Below are 26,960 nucleotides of genomic sequence, written 5' to 3' on the forward strand. Positions count from 1 at the left end.
TGATTCCCAGCACCCATGGTGGCTCACAATCATCTGTAATTCCTGTTGCAGGAGACTTGACTCCCTCTTCTGGCCTCTGTAGGTACTGCACACACATGTTGCACAACTACACATGTAGTGTATACACCTATGAGAATAAAATTAAAATCGAAGTAAATCTAAAAATAGATTGACATACATTTGTGTGTACCTTACAATTTCATAAATAGTCACAAGTATATATAAATACAGCATCTATTTTTCTTTTGATATGTATGCATTTTTTGCAAGTAGGAAAACACTACCACAGCCTTCTTTCTGTTTATTGGTTGACTGCTTAGAAACGTCTCCATCAGAATGAGAAGGAACATGAAGTTAGATGGGGAATGGAGTGGGAGGATCTAAGAGGAGTTGGGGAAGGGAAAATAATTCAAAGTATATTATTTGAAAAACATTAATAAAATAATTTAAAAACTAAAGATTTTCTCCAGCAATATATAGGCTTATCTCATTCATAAGAGTGTTATAGTATCTGTCGCCATGTGCCTCTTTAACTTATTTAACTTATTTAATAATTTAACTTTTTAACTTATTTAATAATTTCTAACTGATGAGCACTTAATGAGAGTTACCTTTTAGATGTAAAATGTACTCTACAGGCTTATGTATCTGAAAACTTGATCCCAAAATGGTGGTGCTGTTTTGGGAAATTGTGGAACTTTGGGATGTGAGACCCAGTTGGAGAAAGTGAGTTGCTGAAGAGTAGGACTTATGGTATATATGCTGGGTCTGCTTCCTGGCCTGTCTCTGCTTCCTGATCCAGCCAGGTCTAAGCAAGCAGACTCACACTTCTGGCACAATGCTTTCCCTGCAGTGATGGACTGTCCCTCACTCTAACCCCTCTCTTCTTCTTCTTCTTCTTCTTCTTCTTCTTCTTCTTCTTCTTCTTCTTCTTCTTCTTCTTCTTCTTCTTCTTCTTCTCCTCCTCCTCCTCCTCCTCCTCCTCCTCCTCCTCCTCCTCCCCCTCCCCTTCCCTCTCCCCTCCCCCTCCCCTCCCCTCCCCTCCCCCTCCCCCTCCCCTTCTCCTCCCCCTCCCCTCCCCCTCCCTCCTTCTCCTTCTCCTCCTCCTCCTCCTCCTCCTTTTCCTTCTTCTTCTTCTTAAAAAAACCTGGATATTTTATTTATTTACATTTCAAATGTTATCCCCTTTCCTGGTTTCCCCTCCGCAACCTCCCATCCCATCCCCCCTTACCCTGCTTCTATGAGGGTGTTCCCCCACCCACCTACCTACTCTTGCCTTACTGCTCTAGCATTTCCCTACACTGGGGCATCAAGCCTTCACAGGACCAAGAGCCTTCTCTCCCATTGATGCCAGATAAGGCCCCTTCAGCTCCTTCAGTCCTTCCCCTAACTACTCCACTGGGGTTCCTGTGCTCAGTCTGATGGTTGTCTGCAAGCATCTGAATCTGTATTGGTCAGGATCTGGCAGAGCCTCTCAGGAGACAGCTGTATCAGGCTCCTGTCAGGAAGTACTTCTTGGCATCCACAATAGTGTCTGGGTTTGGTATCTGCATGAGGGATGAATCCCCAAGTGGGGCAGTCTCTGGACAGCCTTTCCTTCAATCTCTGCCCCTCTTTTCTTAAGTTGCTTTTTCAGATGTTTGGTTTCAGTGACAAGAAAATCACTGATACAGAATGTATCTACTATTTTGCTATTTCAAATGTTTCAGCATATATCCATAAGTATAACTATGCTATGTGTGTGTATGTGTGTGTGTTTGTGTGTGTGAGAGAGTGGGGGAAGATATGCTGGGAATTGAACCTGCATCAATTAAATTCATGCACCTCATGCATGTGCTCTACCAATGAACTGCATCCCTAGCCTCTTTTCACTTTTTATTTAGAGACAAGGTCATACAAACTTGCCCAGGCTGATTTTGAACTTGTAACCCTCCTGCTTCAGCCTCTTGAATCTCACATCTCTTGAGCTCCTCAGTCTTTCCTAGTACTTCTTGAGCCTGACACTGGCAGGTTGTAGGTTTTCCTCTGTACTAGTTACTTCTGCACTGCTAGGACAATGCGTGCCATAAGCAGCTTAAATAATAAAAAAAGACTTATGTTGGCTTTTGGTTTCAGCCCATCATAAGGGCTGGAGACGGGAAGGCATGATAGAATTGCTCCACTCATGGTTCTGGGATGAGTGGCTGAAGTTCTTCACATCATAGTAGACCAAGAAGCAGAGAGTGAGGCAGGAAGTGAGCAAGGATAACATATAGCCAAGGACCCAGTGAACAACTCTTTGCTGCTAAGCCCTACCTCCTAATAACTCCACAAATCCTCAAAATGGCCAGCAAAGGACCATGTACTCAAACCATTAACCTGTTAGAGATACTTCATATTCAAAGCATAATATCCCCCAACCTGTGTTGTTTTACTATCTCCTTGTGACCAAACACAGGCCATGTGCTCTTGACAGATACATCACCAAAGCAAGCATTCTGTTTCTCTCAAGGTAGTCTGTAGTGAGTCAACAAATATCATCATTTTAGACCTGTAGTGAGACTAACCCTTGAGCTCTTTGTTAAACTGTTTTGTGCTACATTTCTCCACTGTAAAAATCATATTTTTTTCTTCCTGTCTGATAGATACGTTGTATGCCATGTCCAAAGTAACTAATATAACAGGACACTAGTCACCTTTCCTAGCATCTGTTAACAATCCTCATCTGAAGCCACCATCACCATGATGGTCATGAATTAATTCTATCTTCAATGTGTCCCTACATTTGTTAGCTGGCTTTTCACTGAAGTGAAGGATTATTTCTCCTTCACCTTCTTCCCCTTCTTTCATCTTCTCATTTTCTTCTTCTCCTCTGTTCCTCTCTTTCTCTTTCTTTAGTATAGATGCAAAGATCTCAGTCTTAGAGGATTTATTTAGAATCATTTATTTAGAACCACCCATTTTGATGTTTAAGTTCCCCTGTATTTGGCCACGCAGGAACCACTTCATGCTGAGAAGTTCTTTGTGCTTGTCTCTGAATTCTTTCAGCCCTTTTCTACTTCTTAAAACTTTCTAGTTGCTAAAACTGTGGGCACACATCTTTCTGCTTTTGGCTTTGAACCAACCTTTGTCCACCAAGCCTTGGTTCCTATCAATGGAAAAGTTCTATGGCCAAGAGCAGCATTGATTCTAGATGTCTTCTGTAGACAATGACAACAAACAGGTAAGAACGTATTAGAACCTGTTTACATCTATATGCATCTGTGATCAGTTCAACATTCACACACATACACATTTAAAAATGGTGTCGTGAGTTTACTTTCTATGTCCGATTCCAGCATGACACTGTAGGGTTTTTTTGTTTTTTTCTTTGTAGATCTTCCTTTCCTCATGTCTAAGTCTCTTTCCTAACTGTGTTCAATATGCTCTGATAGTTTAACAAACTGCAGAGGTCTTTTCTTGCCTTTGTATGTACTAGATTGCTCCCGGTGTTTTCAAATTGCAGGTTCATATTAACTGTTCCTCTTTGGTCCCTGAATCAGGCACAACCTTGGCTTTAGCCTTGAAACTCCTGACTAAAGAAATCATTACACGAGGAGACTAGGGTGTGCCTCATTATGTGATAAAAACGTGTAAGAAAGATCCCTTTAACTGGTCTCATTGACTTTGTTTAAAAGTACATGTGTGTGTGGGGAGGGATGTAGGGGGAGTTGTGGTGTTGTTGTGGGGGGATAGTGTATCAGGGAATGTGTGTGGAGGGATAGTGTATGTGTGTGTCTCTGTGTGAGGGGGGCTGGTGTAGCATGGTGTGTGAGTACAGGTACATGAGTGCCGTGAAGTATATATAGAGGTCAGAGGACAACACTGGGGAAGTCAGTCTGTTCCTTCAAATTTGTCAAGGCAGCTTCTTTTTTGTCATTTCTGGTGTGCTGCATGCACTAGGCTAGCTGGCTTATAAGCTTCAGGTAGAGTCCACTCTTCAGTTCCCATGTTCCTGTTGGAGTGAGTTCTGGGCTTACAGATATGTGCCAATGCATCTGATTATTTATTTTATTTAACGTGGGTTCTGGGGGTTGAGCTCAGGTCCTCAGGCTCATATGGCAAGCATATTAACCCACTGAGCCATCTCACAGGCCTCTCATAAACCACTTATAGTGAGAACTAAAAAAGGACTCTCAACGTCTCTCAGAGGTTCTCCAAGGACAGATGCTACATAAACCCAATCATTGTTGCTATGTGGAAAAAAAAATGTCCCCATCTGCTTTGTTCAGCCATAGATGGGGCTTGATTTTGAGGACTGTTGCTATTCTCAGTGCTCCAAACAGACACAGCAGCTAAATATTGCATGAGATAGATACAGTGGCATCAGTCACAGTGCATTACAACACCCCCAACTTCCACATTTTACATTCCTTTTTTCTCAGCCTTAAAAAACGCAGCATGACAGAAGGAGTGCACATGACCTTGTCTTTCCTGTTAACACAAGGAGGGCCTTCACCTCTGGGGTCAGGCAGGGCTCTCTTGTCTAAAGAGAAACAGACAACAACAAACCAGAAGAGTCCAGGTGGCTGTCACCATAGAATGCTCTGTCTTTTTCTTCATTTGGCAGCATTGCAGAAAATGATGCTCTATCCTGCTAAGGCCTTTCTCTTAGAAGGAGGAAATTGATTAGGTCCTAGAGGTTTCCATAAATGCATCAGGCAACTTTCTCAGCGGCTCCTGAGGTAGTTAAGTGAGGAATCAGGACTCAATCAAAGAACGCTACCTTTTCCATTTATCTAACAAATGCTTCCTGGCCTCTAGATGCAGGGTTACTGCTCCGTGATTATTCATGGCGGCTGTGTTTTGGTCCACCTGATGTAGAGACAGACAGAGACACAATCTTTGCTTTGACCTTTGCCTGAGATCATAGAATAGCCAAGATAAAAGAATTCTTGCCGATTTCGCCCAAGCGAATCATTTTACTGATAAAAACATTTTTATCGATAAAATCTGTCCCAAACCATTTTCACTCCTCTCTGTTTGGTGTCCTCCTTATAACTTGTTCTCATGCCTTTGGGAACTATATCTTGGCTAGGGATCAGCTCTGACTTTGCATGCTGAGGTAGTACATTTTTCCCTACATAAATTTTAGCTAACAAGACATGGCATGGTGGGGTTTTTCCTCTCATTTCCTTGCTGCATGCCCAGCATAGTGGCAAGTGTCTATTCAGATGACTCTAATTCTGCCACTGCTTTCAACCAGCTGAGTGAGCTGGGTCAGATCTCCCTTAACCCTCCCTTGTTGTGCTTGCTGCACCAACATGAGGGCTGGAGCTCAGATTCCTGGATCCCGTGTAATGCTGGGTTGGTGTAGCAGCCTTTCTGAAATTCTAGCCTTGGAACATATAGACAGGATCGCTAGAGCATACTGGCTAAATGAGACCAGACACATCTACCAGCTCTGGGTGTGACTGAGAGACTCTACCTCATCGAGTAGGGTACAAGGATGACCAGCAGTGGTTCCTGATATCAATAGACATCCACATATATTTTTTCCACATACATAAAAACATGCATACACACAGAGAAAAAGAGGTAGAGACAGAGGGAGTGAGAGAGAAATGGGAAAACAAGCACAAAATATCCATTCATTCAACAAAAGGCATTTAAAAACATAACTTCTCCCTGTCATTTAGTATATGTCCTTTGATAGGTGTATCAAACCTATCTGTAATTGAATCTTTTCATTTATATAGTGGGGGAAATCACAGAAGTAACTGCTTCATTGATTTCTAGCAAGAATCAAATGCATGACCATGTAAAAGCACTTATAACTGTAATAAACAGATAGTACTTAAAACATACTTATTGGTATTATTATCATCATCAATATTACTGCTATTTTTTTGTTCCTCATTGGACTTTGTCTATTTTTTTTGTTTTATTGTTTTTGTTTGTTCGTTTTGTTTCATCTGCTGAATTGTCTTTCCTCCTTTCTATTGGTTAAATATGGGTCCCAGTTCAAGTTCTTTTCCAACAACCCCTTTTTGATTTGAGCCAGCTTCTTTTCTGAGACACCAGTCACAATTTCATTGAAACCCCATGTGTGTTATACATATCAGCTCTCTCTTAGAGTTCCTTCATTGCCATCTGAACCATCTTTAACCCATGCACTAGGCACAGAATATAACAACTTACAATTAGGAAATATTAGTTGAATCATGGGATATAATGTTGCTTAAATAGTTGACCTATACATTGAATGACTGTGCTGATTTCAAATGAATACAACTGAGAGGCACCTTTTCAACTTGTCGTTATAATATGGCTTATAATATACACAAATAAACAAAAGTATACCTTAGCGATCGCAAATTTTGATCTTTATATCAAATTAACCCACCTCATCCTTGGAATTTTTTAAGTATATGAAAGCCTTGTTCACATATATAGTTTAATCCCAATAGTTTAATCCAGTAGGTGTGTGTGTTTGTGTGTGTGTGTGTGTTCAAAATGGTAACACTCAAGCGTCTATTGGCTGGAACAGTATTCTCCAGTTTCCCTTCCCCACAAGGTTGATTACTTCCTATGACCAAATGGATAACCTGAAAGTCTCTTTCCTCTTTTATGTTCATTTCAATATTTTGGTTCTATATAGATTATCCCCCCAATTAATGATGTCAGCTGTTAAGGAGATGTATGTTAGAAAGATTAATGCTCTGAATGTCAAGAGGTATAAAATGAATTTAACCAAATGTGTTTGATGGCGAACAACCTACTTTACATCTCTGGGTTTAATTTTCACCTCGTAAAACTGAAAACAAGGATTCTAACAGCACAAAGCTCACCTGGAGATTCTGAGAGAATCTTGATTATTGAGCATCATCCCGCCACCAAAATGCTATTTGATTTTGCTAGATTTAAACCTGTCATAAGTGAAGACATCTTGAGAGTATTTGGGGAGCAGCTCCTGCAAACATTAGGTTTTTAGCATCTAAATATTTATGTTTATGCACACAGATTAGTGCTTGCCCTTCTCTCTGCCATGCTTAGAAGTCAATGCAGAGAGTCATAGGTGGTCAGTGTGCTGAGAAGAAGTGACTGTTGAGTGTTCAGTCCTAATTGGACTGTCTATCTCAACGTCTTCCCTGCAGAAACCAGGGCTCGGGGTACATGACAGAAAGGAGGTTTGGAAGAGGGAGAGCCAGAGGACGGAGAATAGTGCTGTGTGAAATGCTGTCCTCTGGACCTAGAACAGCCATCAACTCACAAACTCACTACAACTATGGCTGCCTGCTCAAGGGCAAGACAGGATTGGTCAACACTCCAACAGGCAACATTAACTGGACTCTGGGTCACAAAAATCCCTAACAACGTTAATAATGACAATTAAGAACAGAGAAGATATGAAGACAAGAGGGAATATACTGGGGGTGCATACAATCTGGATAGATTGTGCATGTGTTGAAATTGCCAGCAAATACATAAAATACATGAAAGATAATCTATTGTTTTAAATGAAGGTTTTATTTTTACGTTTTATTTGTGTGTATGGGTAGGCATGTGCACAGTGCACATGAGTGCCGAGTCATAGACCAGAAGAGAACTTCAGCTCCACCAGAGCTGTGAGCTATGGGATATAGGTGCTAGGAACCAAATCTGGGTCCTCTTCAAGAACAGTATTCACTTTTAACTGCTAAGCCATCTCTTTATCCCCCAAAAGAAAGAAAATGTTGATTTTAATGATGCTTTGAAGAGGGCAAGAGCTTGTCTGCATTACTTGGGGGTTACTTGGGGGTAGAATCAATGATTTTGTGTGAGTAAGTCTGTTGGTCATGGAATTCCAGGCTTGCCCTCGTACCTCTTTATGGTTTAGCAGTTGTAAAAAATGTTACTGGAAATCCATGTCTGACTATTTCTATTAACCAGACCTATTTTGTTGTGGGTGACAAAAATACAAGTCATTTTTTAGGGCTAACTTATGGGCATACATCCAATGGACCCTATGTCCTACCACAGCAACACTTGCAAAGCTGTGTTTATTGTTCCTCTTCCCTATAGCCAGGAAATGGAACCAGACTAGATACCCACCAACAGTTGTTGTATAATAAAAATGTACAAATACACAATGGAATCACATTCAACTCGAAAGAAAAGTGGGGTTATGAAATTCACAAGAAAAATGATTCAGCTGGGAAACATGTTGTTAAGAGTTACAATGCAGTCCCCACAAACAAAAATCACATGTTCTCTTTTATGTGATGGTCCTAGCTTCTGAATGTTTAATGTGTGCACGTGTGCTCGCATGTGCTTGTGCACATGCTCATGCGTGCGAATTTGTATGTGAGAGTGGGAATAGATGTAGATACAGCCAAGAAATGAGAAAAGAAAAGCCTGTGAGATGGGAATGAGGCCTTAAGGAAGGGCATTCAAAAATCTAATAGGGAGAACATTAGAACAAAAGTGGAAGGAGAAATTCTGGGGTCAGACATGAGCAGTGGGAAGTAAGGGAAGGAGGGAAAACAGGGAAGGGGTGGAATAGACAGGTGAAAATCAACCATAGTTAAGTATTATGAAAATATTGCAAGGAAACTTGTTTCTCTAAGCTAATTTCTAAGGTTAAAAGATATTTTAAAATTAAAAACAAAACTAGACACAGTTGTGTAAGTAAATTATGTAAATGCTTTTATCTTTTTATTTTTTTTATTTATTTTTATATTTTATTTACATTTCAGATGCCATCCCCTTTCCCCATTTCCCCTCCCTAGAAAACCCCTATCCCATACCCCCTTTCCCTTTTTGCTTTTATACATTTTTTAAAATGTTAATCAAAAGTTTTGTAAGTTTGGTAATGCTCAATCAGAAGTGTAACCCAATACCCAACCTAGATATATAAACTATCTTTGACTGGTGGAGACATGTGAACATCTGCCTCCATGCCCCCCCTTCTCTCTCTTTCTCTCTCTCATCACCTAGCTTCACCCTTCCTGTTAAAATAAATTTTTTCTCTCAAAATGCAATTAGAGCATAATTATTCCTAATTGTACCAGTGAGGTACAAGATAGTCCTAATACCCAGTCCATCATTTTGTTGACTAACCAGAACCTCTGTCATCTCTCCTAACTAAAACACTTAGTTTTGAACCTGGCTTTTTTTCTTGGCTTTAGAATGAATGTCAGCTGAAAACCATCCATTCAGATCTTTTCTCTCAAAGTAAATAGCCAGGATTGGCTATGAGACTATAGGTCTTCAACCCCGTCAGAAATCCAGAATGACTGAGTTAACTGAAATTATGGGAAGCACTAAGCATAGCTTCTAAAACTTAGCCAATTTACGAGAGACTGCTGAATACATGGACAGTCCCTATACTACTGAACGTTGGAGCATCAAATCTTCAGCCTTCTGGCCCAGAATCATCTGACAGACCTTAGTGATGCAGAATTATTAAGGGCTGATTACTGTAAAAGCTTTTAAAATAATAGGACAAAAATAAAATTTGTTTAGGCTAAAGGGAATGAGACACTTGTGGCTGAATTTTGAGAACAGCTGAAGTACAGAGTAGGAAACGGTATGGACCTCTCAGCATGTCCCCTCTATGCATCCTGCCCTGCTTCCTCTATGCCCCAGGGCATATGGCTGTTTCGTAATCTTTGTCTCTGCCACCAAGGAGAGAAATCTTGTCTCATATTCTGATTTGACAACTCTAAGGGAAGGACCAGCTTTGGACACATGTATGCCCTCAGCAAACCATGGAGAAGTACTGTGAACGGAAAACTGGATTCAAAAGACATTCCCTCAGTCAGAGAAGGGACTACACATCAGGGTAAAAATGTGACAGGGTGAGAGAGGCCAACCCATGCCTATGCACTGTCCCTTAGGCATTCAAATAGAAGTGCATAAAATAGAGCGATAAGCTAGCCAGCTACTCTGGGTGTAATGCAATGAATCAGGACCCAGTTTTGCCACAAAGTACTTATTTGACATTAAAACATGTCATCTCTTTCTGAATTCTGCTTACTAAAAGTGGCTGACGGCTCAGTTTAACTAGGGCTTCTTGAGATACAAAAGTCAGAATTATTCATACTTACCCCTTTGGAACTAAGTATCCCTTACAAATACTTAATGTAATATGTTTTTCAGTTGTTCAAGGAATTGAACTCAGGGTCTTCTGCATGTTAAGCACATACTCTACCACTGAGCTATATCCCAAGTCTTATAGAAATTAATAATCAAGTAGTATTTTCAGTGAGGCTAATTGAGGTACTTAGAACAGATAAAAATTTTAATGATGAAGAGAAAGCAAAAAGAACATAAACAGAAAAGATGTAGTAAGATAGGATATAAAATTTTATTAGAAAATGATGATGATGCATTTGACTTTACATGTTTCAACAGTGTAAAGACGGGAGAAGGGAAGGCAATCCTGCAACTAGTGTTACCAGATTAAAAAAGTAACAAAAACAATAATAAAATAATAGAAAGCCTAGATAAATTTGAATTTATAATAAAAATGAATAATTTTAATATTCCATTTTTATGCTATATTTGGAATAACATACTAAAAATTTATTATCAAAGCAAGACATTTATTTTCCGGATGTCTTGTGTCTGGGCAACACCATCTATAATTAGATTTTCCACACCCAGAATAGAAGAACCATGCCGATTGCTCAGGTGAGGTTGAGATTTTTACAGGCATAGGCTTCTCTAGGGAGTCACTGAGCTGTTCAATGGTGCTTGAGTTAATGGACTCCTCTCTACTCTCCAAGTGTTGGTTGCCCATCTCTACAATGAAGGAGTTTGACTCAGTGATCCATTATTCTCTTCCCTGCACCAGTGCCCTGTGATCAGTGGACTGGGGTTTTTCCTGCCCTGGCATGGATCTTTTAGACTCTAATGCAGCTAAAGGCTGACAACTGGAGACTTTCACTAAGCTGGTTTCTTTATTTTATTCAGGAGATCAAACTGTCATTCCAGCACTGGCAGGTGGCTCTGACGATCTCAGCTCTAAAATCACTAGAGAACAATGTCCTTTATCTCTCTGTATATGGACATTTATCCATGGGACACCTGGATCCATAGAAGCAGAGATGATGGCAGCTTTTCTGAGAGGTCACAGAGTCTGGAAGTGAGTTCACTTTAAAATCTAAAGAAAGCTTAAGAAATAACTTATCCCAGGGTGCCAGGCCAGGGACTTGGTGAGTAACTCATGCCCATCTTCAGTAACCTTCCCAGAACTGGATGGTGTCTCATAAGGAAGCTAAGGCAGAGAACATTCTAGAAGCATGCTCAGTTTTCCATAGTGAAACCCAAGAATTAAAAGAGGGGGTGGGGAGGGAGCAGGGACAAGAACTTGCTACTCAAGGTAAGTTCTCTGAGCTTAGTATTATTTTTAAGATGTATTTTATGATTTTTTATGTATATGTAGTAAGGAGGTATGCACAAATGTGGGCCTGAAGTGATCAGAAGAGGGTGTTAGATCCCCTGAAGTTAGAGATGCAGGTGGTTGAAAAGCAACCTGTCACAAAGATTCTAATTGACCTTCATTTTCCACAGCACCAGCTCATACTCCCAGCCACTGAGCCACTGAGCCACTGAGCCACTGAGCCACTGAGCCACTGAGCCACTGAACCACTGAACCACTGATCCATCTCTCTAGCACTTAATTTTTTCTTAACTATCACTTTACTAGGATCATTCAAAGGCTTCAAAATAAAGAGAGCCTGGTAGATCCGTTTTCTTTCCTGGGATATTTGTCATGTACCACACTGGAAATTTCAAGAACAATGTACCACTTATAAACCCAGGCCTCTCAGTAGGCTTCTTTTAAACTTTTCTCTGGGCTTCTGACTGCCGTGAGAGGTCCTATTAGCAGTCTCACAGTTGTGTTCATGTCCCTGAAGATGGCACACACTCCCACACTTGAAGCTTTCAGGGTTTCCTCTGCCTTCAAGATTCAGCTCAAGAGACATCACTTCTGAGAGTCTGTTCTAGTTGCCTTGAGAGAACATCCATGGCCAGCAGCTGTGAGTGTCTCCAGCTCTCCACCAACACACTTCTCAGCCAGTGACTCACGAGGCTCTTGTGGCCAGTTGTGTGTGTCAGCACATAGCATAGCATGCAACATAGCATGTAGCATACAGTCAGAGCTCATTAATTATTTGGCAAGGGAAACAAAAGAGGAAAAGAAAGTATAAAGGGGAGAAGAGAAGAAAGAGTATTTCATATTTGTTGAGGTTCTCCAGAGAAATAGAAGCACTGAGAAGGTGTGAGGAAGAGAGGGAGGAAGAGAGGGAGGGAGAGAGGGAGGGAGGGAGGGAAGGAGAGAGACAGAGAGAGAGAGAGAGAGAGAGAGAGAGAGAGAGAGAGAGCATGTGTGTTGACTTCAAAGGCCTCCAAGTCCCACAACCAGTGGGACTGGGAGCTGGAGCACCAGTTCATGGTATGATTTGAAGGGCTGAATATTAGGAGCACCAGAGGTGAACAAAGTCAGTGGCAGTTCAACCACAAACAGAGACAGACAGTGAGTCTTCTCTCTACCTTTTTACTCTGCTACAGCCCTCCACTGATGGGAGCATTGGTGAGGTCAATGTGTATCACTCAGCCTGCTGACTCAATCATGAACATTTTTTAAAATTCTATTTAATTTATTTAGTTTTTCAGTTTATTAAAAAAATACTTGCCCATTGCCTAAGCCTTTGGACACATGTTCATAAGAACACCGCTGAGCATAATGTCTACTAACTATGCATAAGTGATGTATATTAACTATATCATTATGTTTTAGGATTCTCTGTAAGATGAGTGGCCATTCAGAATTGGGTCTCGGTTAAAAAATTTTTGTTGTTGTTGTTGTTATCTTGCTTTTAGTTTTTTGTGTGTTTGATGTTGTTGTTTGTTTGTTTGTCTTTTGAGATGAGGTTTGGCTATGTAGCCCTGTCATGTCTTGATTCTCTGTAGATCAGGCTGGCCTCTAACTCATAGAGATATCCCTGCCTCTGCCTCTCAAGCACTGGAGTGGAGTCCTGTACCACCATGCTCAGCTCTCACTGAAAATCTGTTAACAAAATAACCCCATTCCATTCATAAAATGTCTAACTGATTAGTGCATTTTACCAGTCTCTATACTATAAAGGTTCCTTGGCTAATTGCGTCTATTTGTGTCGCTCAACCTAGAACTGACCTTAATACTTGCATAAAAAGTGGTATAAAAGCAAAAAGGATGAGGGGAGATGGGATAGGGGGTTTCTAGGGAGAGAAAATGGGGAAAGGGGATGACATTTAAAGTGTAAATAAATAAAATATCCAATAAAAAGGAAAAAAAAGAAAAGGATGTCTCAATTTTCAGATACAGTTTATATGTAAAGAAATCATTAAACACTAAAACTTAAAGAATACTTACAAATTCTCCCTCTAAATCTCTTCAGATATGAGACTCTTATGGAAAGATGCTCACTGACATGTTTAGAAATGATGGATCCTCTGGGCATCCCAAGAGCCAACCAAATTAACACATCACATTAACCATTGCACTGCTCTTTCTTGTCTTTAGAAGGAACAATAGCCACTGGAGTTTTGTTTATTTGTATTATTTTGCTTGCCCAGAAAGCAACCTCATTGCAATTGTTTGTGGGCTTTATAAACAATTCATTTTAATTTATTTTAATTATTCTTCAACAGGGAAGCATTAGGATTGTAGTTCGTAACTGTCGGGGCTGTGCCTTGGGGTCTGATTCATGGCTGGAGCCATTTTAGAAATAAATGTCTCATTGTTTCATTGTTTGACTTGGCTTCTTCTGTGATTTGTCCTCCCTTCTTGCATTTGTTTTTTTCTCTTTTCACAGAACTGTATAGGCCCAGCTAGCTGCACACAATATGGACTAAAGACAATGTGGCAGCACCGTCCATGTCAGCTTGCTCATGTTGCCAATATTCCTTCTCAAACACTTTTCAGCTTTGTTTCACACCCCCCACACAACTACCCCATGACTGCACTGGACCAAGCTAAACCTCGCCCATTTAAACTGTTGCCTCAGCCTCTGGGCCTACAGCCTGCTTCCGTGTGTCTTCACTGACACACATTTAGGATGGAGCTCCGTAAAACTATTAGGTGTTGTTTAGTTTTTGTTGTTGGTCTTCACTCTTCAACACAAAGAAATGTGCTCACGGAGCAAGGCACCAGTCAGGTTGGGTGAGCATTTGGTCTAATGAATACACTTTGCATTTAGCTACCTCATAAGTTCTCATCTGAAAAGGAGGTTACATTCTGTGCTGCCAGGGAAGGATTAAAAATTTCACATAGAAATTTTGGAGAACACAGTGCAACCCATAGCATTACATTTCATTTCCAGTGTGTTTCATACTTGCAGGATTTTATAGGCATTCATTCGTTTGTTTAGAATGCTTTCCTTCTGATCCCTAACTAGCACAGGGAAAACTAGTAGCTTAAGGTGTTCTATTTTTCTTCTCGGTTAGTGTGTTCATGCATTTTGCTTCCACTGTAATCTTTATTTCAGTGAACAAAACTTGACCATTTCCACGTCTGTCTCTTCACCTATCCTTCAAGGCAAAGATGGTCTAATTCAGCATTATATGCCCAGTGCTTACCACTGTTCCTGCCGTACAGCACAATAATTACACGTTTGGGAGAGATAAATTAGAAATGAGCCAGAGGAAATGACACCTGAGCTCACCCAGTGAGCATTAAAACTTATCCAAATAAAGAAAATGAAGCCTTTCCAGAAAAGATGTGCAAAACGGAGTGCCTGTGGACCTGTTAGTCTATGACGTAGGGAGGTAGATGCTACAGGAAGGTCATATACGCTGGCAAATGAAGAACGTGAAAGAATTTGTGGACAAAACTGATAAGCTTCTTATATTTGTTCATTTATCATAAACACATATACATAGATGTTATCTTAGGGTTTTACTCCTATGAACAGATACTATGACCAAGGCACCTCTGATAAGAACAACATTTAATTGGGACTGGCTTACAGATTCAGAGGTTTAGTCAATTACATCAAGGTGGGAGCATAGAAGTGCCCAGTAGGCATGGTGCAGGAGCCAAGAGTTCAACATCTTGTCCTGCAGGAAAATATGAGGAGACTGGCATCCTCAGGTAGCTAGGAGGAGGGTCTCAAAACCCACTCCCACAATGACATATTTTCTCCAATAGGGCCATACCTACTCCAACAAGGCCACACCTCCAAATAGTACCACTCCCTGGGCCAAGCATATTCAGAGTACCACTGATATAATAATATACACATTTATAGGTATATCAGCACACTGTACACCAAGTCTTCAGGAAGGTTTTTAGAAGTAAGTCACATGATCACATTTCTTTCTTTTGATAGTGATGTTGGTGGCAAAAAATAAAGGTAGATTAAGAGAGTCATGGCTGGAAATAAGGATGTCACTGGAGGGAGCTGATGGTGTCCTGGCCACAGGAAATAAAGGAATGAAGCAAAAGACATTGTGACAGTTGAAAGGAAGAGATATATTACAATAGTCCTTAGAAAGTAAACGTAAGTAAATTGGATGTCTGATTAAGGAGAAGAATAAGAGAAAAAATAAATCTCACTCCTCATTGGATGAAGGAGCTTTTGTCAGAGACTTCAGAATCAGAAAAGAAAAAACAAACACCCTGGGATGCGTTTATGAGCTGGTGAGAATGCCAAGACCAGCAACCAGACACTGCAGAGAGTGGAAGACTTTGGAACATTGAATCCTAAATGGGATTCTCTCATCAAATCTTTCCTGGTGCCCAGGGTCTCTGAGGTTATCTTGGGCTAGCCCCTTGTGAAGGTCTTTTGTCTTGGGTTCACTCCTATCCCAGGCCTTGGTCCCAAGCAGGGTTCTTCTATTTTCTGGCTTGCTCCCCATCTTGGGAGCTCATCTGGGCCTGCCTGGGGTTAGACTGGTGGTCATCTCAGGCTAGCTCCCTGTCTGGGCCTCCTGGGGCTGAACTTGTCATCTCAGGCTCACCTTTTTTGTTGTTGTTGTTGTTTTTTTTTTTTTTTTTTTGAGAATGTTAGGCTTCTACTCATTCAGATGTTCATAGGTCACAACACTGAGCATAGACAGAGCCCCTGTCCTCTTTCTGCTACTTAGTGACAACACCCATTTGACACAGCAGCCGGACCTGCAATGTCTCTACAGGCAGTGCCTGTTTGTTTTCTAATGACAGAGTCAGAGAGGGTATGGATTTGGAAGGGAGGGAAGATTTGGGAGGAGTTGAGGGAGACGATATGCTAATCAGGGAGATGATATGTTAATCAGAATATACTATATAAAAAAACTACTTTCAATTAAAGCAAGGAAAGATACAAAGAAAGACAAAAGAAAAAGTTAGTCACAGGTGCTCAAAGGGTCTCCAACTGGACTTGGCTGGCCAACTGCCATGTCTATCAGCCTGGAACTCTGGTAGCTCTCTGTTATAGGCATTGGTACTGGAGTTAACCATACAGAGACATGAAACAAAGTCATAGAAGTTAACTTACAGCCCAGAGAAAGTGTGGTACAAAGGTAGGATTCAAGGATGGGAATTCTGGTCTTATAGCATAGTCAGCCAGATTCACCTTTATCCTATTTGTTGATGGCTAAGTCTCTATGTAGTTGGCTATATACTTCCCAGGTTCATATAAAATGTTGCCATGTAGAAACACTTAACTTTACAAAAATAAGTGCAAAGGATTCCATGTCTTTGAAAGGTAATAATAATAATATTGACTTTTTTTTTGTTTTTCTTTTTTTTCTTTCTTTTTTTTTTTTTTTTGACAGGGTTTCTCTGTGTAGTCCTGGCTGTCCTGGAACTCACTCTGTAGACCAGGCTGTTTCTCAAACTCAGAAATCAGCCTGCCTCTGCCTCCCAAGTGCTGGGATTAAAGCTGTGTGCCACCACTGCCCGGCAATATTGGCTTATTTAATGTGTGCAATATGCATGTGTAGATTTGGGCATAGTGGAGGTCAGAGGAGAGTGTCAGATCCCCTGGAATGAGATCTGTATGCTGGGGAACAAACCTTGGTCCTCTGTAAGAGCAGAAATGCTCTTAACTGCTGGGCCATCTCTCCAGCTCAGTAAGAGTTAAAAATAAACCAACCAACCAACCAACCAACCAACCAACCAACCAACCAACAAAAGACCCCACTGAACTAATGACTCCATTTCATTTGTTTATTATGCTAACCTTATTTTTTTAAAATATTTCCCGTGACAGTATATTGCCTAAATATAGTCATTATTTATAAACCAAATCTCCCCAGGAGTTCTTTCAAAATTAAAAAATGTAATAATTATGTTAAAGTAAATGTATCAGGAGATTAAAATTTGTCTCCTCTTCTCAAGTTCCAGAAAGAAAACATAGAAACAAAAATCCTTGATCTGTAAACATAACTCAGCCGGCAGAATTGCTTGGTGCACAAATGTGAGGACATGACTCTGAGGCTCCAGAAGCTATGTCAAAGCCAGGTGTGTAGCATGAACATCTGTAATCCAAACTCTTCCGCAGTTAAGATGGGAGGCAGAGATAGGACCATCCCTCTAAAGCTGGCAAGACAGCTAGCCTGTTCTATGTGGCAGGAAGAAAACAAAGCAGTCTTGTCTCAAAAACGATAGACAGTGAAGACTGACACATAAGGTTGCCTTTTGACACCCACACATGCCACATGCACACACACACGCACACGCACACGCACATGCACACGCACACACACTAAGAACCTCTACCTGAGAGGGCTCCTATGTATCCATCCTATAAAACAAGAACAACAAAATCTTTTCTTTCAGATGACTGTTTTTTGTTATCCGCCTGTTTAATGCTAACATTTGTTACTTAACATTGCTGAAACAAAATGCCCAACAGTAGAAACTTAAGGAATGAAGAGCTTGTTTTGGCTCAGAGTTTAAGCTTTGAACTTAAACAATTGCTCATTGGCAAGGAACGTGCTGACCAGCATAGCATGAAGCATTTGGTCCCATTGCTTCTGGTTTTAAGGAAGGGAAGAGAGATGCATGCTGAGGCCCAGCAGATTTTCTCCTTGTATTCAGTCCCGAGCACCAGCCCATATGTAGGGTGAAGTGAGTTCTCTCAGATCAGTTAACCAAGACAATCTAGAACCAAGAGATTTGTCTCTTCAGTGACTCCAGGCTCATTAAGTTGACAACCAATATTCAACCACTACAAATATCCTCTTTAAGTTCCAGATTCATCTAGAAAATAGAAACTATTCTTGTCATTAAAGCCATTGATCCTGTTTCCTTGTCAGGCTGAGCCTTTCTGCCCCCATTGGCTGTGGTAACATAACACATCTGATGGCCCCACACACTAAAAAAAAAATCTCTCCATTTCCCCACATTTTATTATAAAAGTATTGAAAATAAACAATAATTTGTAGGGACTGGAAAAATGGCTCAATGGTTAAAAGCACCTTCTGCTACTGAAGAGAATCAAAGTTTGGTTCCAGGTATCTATGTGAGCTGCTCACAGCTGATGTGGCTTTAGCTTCTGGGGATCCCATGCCCCCTTCTGGAATCCACTGTCACTGCATTCACAGGCATAAACTTATACCCAGATACACACATATACATGCGATTAAAAATAAAAGTAAAATGTTTAAGTAATGACAGTGTATGCTAAAACTGTTCATTGAACTGTCATCTCTCTCAGAAAAGTAATATTTTCCAGTTCTAAAACAGCATGTTTAAGAAGAAATCTAAAGAAGCTATTCAGGTATATTTCTGTAACAATCATAACAATGTTACAATGCTGTGGTCACACGAACCATGACTTGAAGGGCACTCCCATGAAGACATTTAAAAAAATCAAGTCTGTGCTTATCTTTTGAGTTCTTAAAAGGAGTTGTGAATTCCTCATAAAATCCTGGTGTGATATTGGTTGTCACTCCTGCCAAGGTCTTTTAGAGATTATGAAGCAGACTTGAGATAGCGCAAGATCACTGTTAACATGTGGGGTTGAAACTACCTTTCGTGGGGTGTCTTCTTTTGATTGTGCTTTCTATCAGTGGTGTTGAATGTTTTTTATAGAATCTTTAATATTTGCTAGAAGGAACGAAATATTGAACTACTCACAGTGAACAAAGACTGAGTTAATTTCAAATTCTGTGGTTAGAAATGTAACATTTAGCATGAAGCCATCTCTTCTTGTTGTTACTACTGTGGAAAAATGCCTTTATGCCTCATGTCTTGGGTTCTGAGGTGTTCTAGCCACCTCTTCCTGTATGTTTCCCCATGATTATTCATAACAGGGGATGAGGATCTCCACTGATTCTTATTTGGGGACAATGCATCTGCCTGAGCCATCTTTTGGACTGAAACTGTATGCACCATGATTGGGCTGTGAATTCAGAGGAAAAAGGCTTTGTGGCTATCTTTGTTGGTTGGCTCCAGCCCTTTTAAGACTGCTAATACCAGCAAGCTCACTGAATCACAGAGAAAAGACTTGAAGACTCACTTAAATGATTGACCTATTTCTGGGCTCTCTGTTGTTGCAAATTACAAGAATATACTGTGTGAATTTTCAGGTAATTTGACACTATTACCTTAAAACTCACTGGTTACACCTCCCCCTGCCCTCTCTTGTTTAGATGGAATATCTGACCTTTTCCCTTGGCAGGCTGCTTCTCTTTTCCAGGTAACTGGTGATGATTTTATACCCTGGATGATAATCAATATGTAGAAGCTGTCGTTATTGATTTGGATAAAACCACCAATTATGGCTATTTTGAGCAGAGCTCAATGGGATTAGATGTGATTACATGGCAGTAGAGTGTGAGCCTATCAGCACCCAGAGGCTGTTGTGTGGCTATTTAATATTTACAGAAGTAATGTAGATGAATGGTGACACAGACCCAGATCCTATTCAGTATATACTGTCTCCAACCCTCATGGAGCAAATACCCTAAGTGAGACCACCTGGCTATACACACTTCAGACCGTCGGTGTTTAGAATTTAATGAGTCTGTCTCCAGGATAACAAAGATGGACTGGTTCAAAGAGAAGCAATCCAAGTTGACCCAGTCTTTACTCTTCCATTTACCCAGAATGCAGCAGCAAAGACATTTCCAAGAACATGTGGATTTCAGTCATATCTCGGAATGTCAGTTAGAAGGAAGAGAGAACAAAGTAAGCTGGACAGATACATATGTTCCCAATGAAAACAGGCTGATCAAGATCCCCACACATCCTGAAAGTTACAGGTTCACTGGATACAGCCTCCCCTGAGACTTCCTATCATCTGTTCTGAGAACACGTCTATACCCCAACAATGAGGAGCATGGCATACTGCAGTGATAGGGAGAATGGCATAGTCCAGTGATGAGGAGCATTGCCAATATGTCTATACATCAATGGTGGTGTGCATGGCATCTCTACACTCAAGTGGTGGTGAGGATGGACTTTGGAGCTGGCCCCATACTTTTTATTGAAGTTACTTCCTGCAGATTACCAAACCTTTCTATGTTCTTTGTAAAACAGGAACATTAACAAAATCCTTAGGACTACACTTGGCTTCCATCGTTAGCCTTCTATCTGCACCAAGAAAGCAACCCAAACCCACACAGCACTCCTTACTCTTTCTAGGTATGTGTCTATGCTTACATGCCTTTATAGCTGAGAAGTGTAGTCCATCCTGTCAGGAATGTCAAGGAAGCGGGAGAATGAAACATGCGGTCATATTGCATCCATAGTCAAGAAGCAAGAAGGCATGCATGCTAATGCTCAAGGTACCTTCTGTTTATCAAGTTCAGGATCCCTTCACTAGGAAAGGGTCCTGCCCACAATCAAGATAAGTCTTCCCACACCACTTGACATGATCAAGAAAGTCCCACACAGACACACACAGCTTCTGGGTGATTCTAGATTTGACCACACTTGACAGTCACACTAACCATCTCACGTATATTTCTTCAAGAAATTGAAAGTTACATAACACAATAAGATCCCAATAAGAGTGTTAGGCTGTGGTGTGCATGGGCACAGGTGGGTCCTGTTGGGTTGAATTGTGGGTCTCCTGTCTGCCATCCCCAAGGGGCTAAGACTTTGGCTCAGAGAGGCTGGAATTTGGCTGTGTTCACTCCATACCAGCACCAGGTGGACATCGGGCTCTGAGAAGCCACAGGACTCTGTTCCGGGGGTGGAGAAAACAGTCTGAGGTCCTGCGGGGGCTGGAGTTCTTGAGTTAGGGGTCCCTGGGCCAAAAGGCACCCAGGAACCAACTGGTTCTCAGGCCCTTGGGCTCTCACATGCCACTGAGAGGCCACAGAAGGGCTGAGATGGGGCAAATGGGCTGGATTGACCCCAGCCGAAGAGGGAAAGGAGAGACACTCTGTGTCCCACAAGGAGGGGGCTCTTGATCATGGTGACTCACTTGGCTAGGTCATGGCTGGCTCAGCTCACTTGGTTGAATTGGTGGCCTCCATGGCTGGATGAATAGAGAGATCATCGGTGGGAGGTTAGATGGCAGCTCTGTAGTTGAAGACTTCACAGTTCCCCCATGGCAGGCCCCAAAGAAGAGAGATAATCCATGGTCTTAAAATGTTTCTTGTCATGGTGAAAAATGGATGAAGCTGTACCCTGGTATTCTCAGGGTGGGCCTGAGATTAAATATCTTTGCTAGGAGGAGGGTCTGGGAAGAAATGCTTAATTGGCTACACCTTCTGGCCTTTAGGTATCTCATTGAAATGGAGATCTATTTTGAGACTCTGTGTCCTGAAGTCACGCCCTCTACCTGTGGAGGAGCTAGTAGGAGCATTGTCCTATGTGCCTGATGGCTACAGACCTCTCTGTGGGGGAGGAGGAATGTAGCTATGTGAAAGAAACCAGGGGCCCAGGAGCAAAGACAAACTCCTGCAATCCCTGAGGGTCTCTGGGATTCAAAGCTTGCTTGACTAGGTACCCAGATGCCTCTTACAGCCCACCACCCCACATAAGAGTACCAACTTTCTATATTTTATTCATGGTATTATTCATGCATTCACTTATCAAAAATAACTTATTGATCTTTCTCTATTTACTAAAAAGATATTGTTCTGGGTATTGGGGTAAAGTGCTGGGCAATACTAATGATGAGCCTGATACAAAGAATTCAACAGCCCCGTGAAGATGTAGACATACCAAGATTATGTAAACAAATAAATGGGACAAGATAGCATGAGAGTTGTGGAAATACAAAGCAAGATTGGGCACCCAAGAATAATTAGATTGGAGACATTGGGAGAATGCTGATAATTTGATCAGATTGTTATGCTCTAAAGACAGGCTATCAAATGAACAACTGGAAGCCAAGATGGGTTTGTCTGTCCACGTAACGTTCCCAGGAGAGCTGCAACTAAGCTAAGAGGTTGAAATAGTCTGGAAGGACTGTGGGCAGCAAAAGCCAACCCAGAATGAACTAAGCACAAGGGAAGAGTCTTCTTCAGCATCTATGATGTCATGGTTACCACTGAGTCCATGAACTCCTGTTTCAGGATAATGGAGTGATTCAAGAGCAGTCATGCCTAGAATCCTCGTTTCAAGTCATCATCTCATATCCTCAGACCTTCTCCTATACATAGAACTCAGAGCCCCTTATCATCAGAGGATGGATTTCCAGAGGATACCCAGACACTTGAGACCCATAAAAACTACAAAAATCCAAGAGCTCAGATTACACCCTCTACTTAGACCCACACATCTAGGGGTCTAGGTATGTATCGACTTCATGATGCCTGAAAGCAAACATGGATGAACTACTAAAGGCTCCTTTCTCTTTTGTCTGCCTTATTTTCATGCACTCTGGATTTACAAAAAAAAAAAAAAAAAAAAAAAAAAAAAAAAAAAAAAAAAAAAAATCAGTCTTTTTAAGTGAAAAAAAAGAAAAAAAGAAAAGAGAAATACTAGAAAATACCAGTCTCGTTTGCTTTTGGAGAGCACTCCTTACAAAGGTTGCAAGCCTTTTCAGATCTGATGACAGAACAATTGGAAACTCCCGGTTGTGACTTCTGACCCCATCATTTAAGGCTGAATTCTCCTCTCTGAGACGCAGTGATGGTAGCTGTTGCATAACGTAGTTTTCTAGCATGCACTTATTCACACAAAGTGGATCTCAGCTTGCAGCAAGCGTAGAGTATGTGAGTGGTTGTGTGCTGTTGCTGATGAGAGAAAACTTATCTGGTACTCCTCTAACCATTCTGATACTGACCTGACATTTGGGAGGCAGAAAGAAGATAGTGATGAGGGTGATGTTGGGTGAGCCAAGGTGCATAAAGATCTGTAGGAATATATATGCACGCCTTGCTTCTTACATATAGAACTGATATATGGATCACATTTCACACTACTTTTGAACATCCTGACAAGAGCTATTCAAAAGATAACAGATGCATTAAGGTCAAGGGTCTTCAGCCTGAGAAGAAGGAGTGCAGCTATAGAGTAGTTCTCCACATCGGAAGCAGCTTTCTCTTTTTGTGGACATGTTCATGTCCATCTCATCACCAAAGCAGGAAGCTCGCCTGTTCTGCTATGTTTTGTTTCCTCAGCTTTGGTTGTTTGACCATCAGATTATACACTCACTGAAACTCAACACACTACAGCTCAACTCAGCTACAAAGACAGCAAAACAGTGCTTCCAAAAACCTGCCAGTCTTCAGAGAGTTGAATCGTATAATGTCTGTAGCTTCCCAGTACTTTCCCCATCTCCAGGTTGACACAACTAGACTGATGGACTCTCACTGGGTGATATTTATAGTTACTGAGAAAGAAAATAAATCCATCCGAGTCCTCTGCTCTCTGCCTACTGCCTGCTCCCTGGGCAACTCCTCTTTTTTCTTCAGCTGACTTGAACCTCAATAAATGAATTCACTCCAACACTCTCCTATGTTATTCTGCACCTAATACCAACTGCAGCTTGCTCTTCTTCCTGGTTTCTAAGTTAATATGGTTGTCTGATGAATCTCACCCATATTAGGTTGCCATACATACAGCCACTTCTTCTTACACTCCATTATTCTCCTCTCTGTCTTCTTTCTGCCTCAAATCCAGACCCTTGTTCATCATACTCTCTCTTTATCCTCAATTCCCAATTGATGGAAAGCTACCAGTACACAGTGCTCATTAAAGATATAAACACTGAGTGAGACTTTTAGTCTTAGTTTACTGCAGCTGCCAAAGCAACTCACCATCTTATCCTGAAGGCTTTTCAGATTACCCTCGGTCTCCAAATGCTCTACCTAAATGAAGCTAAGAGCCAGCAGAAGTGTTTGACCACCATTCTTACTCCAACTTACCAGCAATGTACCCTTCTCAACCCATTCAGTCTCCCTCCACATGTTTTCACATGTGTAAAATGCATGTTTTTAGAGCTGCTGAGAATTATTAATGATAAGGTGTGAGGAAAATAAAATACATAGACGTTCCTGTCACTGTCCTACCCAGTCCATGTAATTTTTATATTATTAAGTAAAATTCAAGTACTGGGGATGATCAAACCTTTCTAGAAATCTCAGAAGATTCTCCCATGCAGAAAAAGCCCTCTAACATCCAAATAATCCTAAGAAATTAAATTACGTGGAAATACAGTAAAATATAAATTAAGTTTTAAACAGCATCGTTGAAAGTTTGTAGGTTTTCTTGGACTTTGGATGTCATTCATCTTAGCTACAATAACTAAGCTTTTAGTTTTTTCTGACTCCTGCCTGGTTGAGGGGAAGGTGTTGTTCATACACAGACAGACAGTCAGATAGTCAGACAGAGTCAGATAGACAGTCAAACACACACACACACACACACACACACACACACACACACACACCCCACTCACATGACTCTGACTACCAACCTCTTTCTTGTCTTAAAACACTCTGGAAAAGACTGTCTTCACTGTAGAGTGAACATAAATTCATTCGAACCAAGACACTTTTGACAGTAAAGGAGACACTATTAGTAATTACCCTGAAGCAAAAAGCATACATCAGAATCTCCCAGGCAGGATAGTGCTTACTGTCAGCTGCCTTCTCATGCTCCATCCAGAGCCCTCTTGAAGCTGTATGCACACTAATCACAGGGCCAGGAAGGAAACCCCTCCCACCTGACCCACATTTCCTTTCTGTGCATCTGTCTGGGTATCATGTTTCAGTTCTCTGCTCCTCCCTTGCTAGAAATTTCTGTTTCACACCAGGAATTTCTGCTTGGCTATTTGGAGCTTATTCCTCTTCTGAATGAACTAGTATGAGAGTTTCAAAAGAGAACATTTAACAAGTTTCCTGAGACTCTTTTTTTCTTTCATTTTATTTCCAAATATTACTCTCCCCCTTTTCTTATCTATGCAAGAATAATTTCCTCTTTTGCTTGTGGCTATTATTTCCATTCAACCTCTAACAACTTGTTTTATGACGTCTACTGTGTACTTTACCACCTCCAGGGAGGGGGGTAAGGTGTGCATACATTTCATGATACAAGGTGGCTACTGTGAATACTATCCTCTTGCAACAAGCAAGAAAACCAATTTAGACAGTAAAAAATGAAGAAAGAATTTATGGAGGTGATGAGAGTGGGTAAGACCTCTAAAGACATATACACTAGAGAGTGAAAACCCTCTCATGAGATATGAGTGTACAGGCAAAGGCCTGGAACACAGAGATGCAAGAACTACAGTGAGAATTATTAGAGCCCTGACAGAAGTGAGGGAGTAAGACAAATTAGAACCAGACGACACGAAGCCTTGACTGCCACAGTCTTCCATCTTCTGTGTGTAGGTAACAGACAGTCACTGGGACAACATGGACTAAGCCAAGGAGAGTCTCAGGAAGATGGGAGTCTCATGTAGTAAGAGATCAGAGTTAGTGAAGCAGAGGCTTTTCAACAGCCTGACCACGTGTTCTGATTCTTCATTGCACTTAGTAATGCGCTTCATCAATTCACACACACACACACACACACACACACACACACACATATATGCACACACATGTGTATATATGGTATGTATATATGTGAATATATATGTATATATGGTATATATAGTATATGATTATATATATACATATATACACATATATGTGTATATATATATAAAATTATACTCTGTCTTTATTCACTTCCCTCCCCTATATGTACCTTCTTGACATTAACTGATTTTCTTTTTTTCCCTAAGTTAGTCCTCATTTCTGCTTCCCTATTAGATCTCTCCTATTAAGCTATTTCCCACCTCCTTTAAGATCTTGGTATGACACTAATGAAGCAAGTGAAAGATCTGTATGACAGGAATTTCAAATCTCTGAAGAAAGAAATTGAAGAAGACCTCAGAAGATGGAAAGATCTCCCATGCTTATAGATCACCAGGATTAACATAGTAAAAATAGCCATCTTACCAAAAGCAATCTACGGATTCAATGCAACCCCCATCAATATTCCAATTCAATTCTTCACAGAGGTAGAAAGATCAATTCTCAAATTTATCTGCAATAACAAAAAATCCAGGATAGCAAAAACCATTCTCAACAATAAAAGAATTTCTGGGGGAATCACCATACCTGACCTCAAGCTAAATTACAGAACAATAGTGATCAAAATTGCATGGTATTGGTACAGACACAGGTAGGTCGATCAATGGAATAGAATTGAAGACCTAGAAATAAATCCACACACCTTTTATCACTTGATCACTGACAAAGGATCCCAAACCGTACAGTGTAAAAAGGCAGAATTTTCACCAAATGGTGCTGGTTCAATTGGTGGTCGGCATGTAGAAGAGTGCAAATTGACCCATTCTTATCTCCTTGCACAATGCTCAAGTCCAAGTGGATCAAGGACCTCCACATAAAGCCAGATTCACTGAATCTAATAGAAGAGAAAGTGGGAAAGAACCTTGAACACAATGGCACAGGGGAAAATTTCCTGAACAGAGCACTAATGGTTTATGCTCTAAGATCAACAATTGACAAATGGGACCTCATAAAATTGAAAAGCTTCTTTAAGGTGATGGACATTGTCAATAGGACAA

General features: G+C 40.9%; 1 non-coding gene and 1 pseudogene across 1 annotated transcript; both read right to left on the reverse strand.

The window, feature by feature from the left end:
* LOC117708773 (RNA ligase 1-like) overlaps positions 1 to 26,960 on the reverse strand; it is a 122,172-nt pseudogene that overhangs the window by 76,776 nt on the left and 18,436 nt on the right.
* LOC117709719 (small nucleolar RNA SNORA17) lies at positions 15,994 to 16,130 on the reverse strand. The gene has a single exon (XR_004606959.1). It is a non-coding gene; the product is annotated as a small nucleolar RNA SNORA17 (small nucleolar RNA).

The sequence above is a fragment of the Arvicanthis niloticus genome, chromosome 5 (assembly GCF_011762505.2).
Source record: "Arvicanthis niloticus isolate mArvNil1 chromosome 5, mArvNil1.pat.X, whole genome shotgun sequence".
Taxonomy (NCBI): domain Eukaryota; kingdom Metazoa; phylum Chordata; class Mammalia; order Rodentia; family Muridae; genus Arvicanthis; species Arvicanthis niloticus.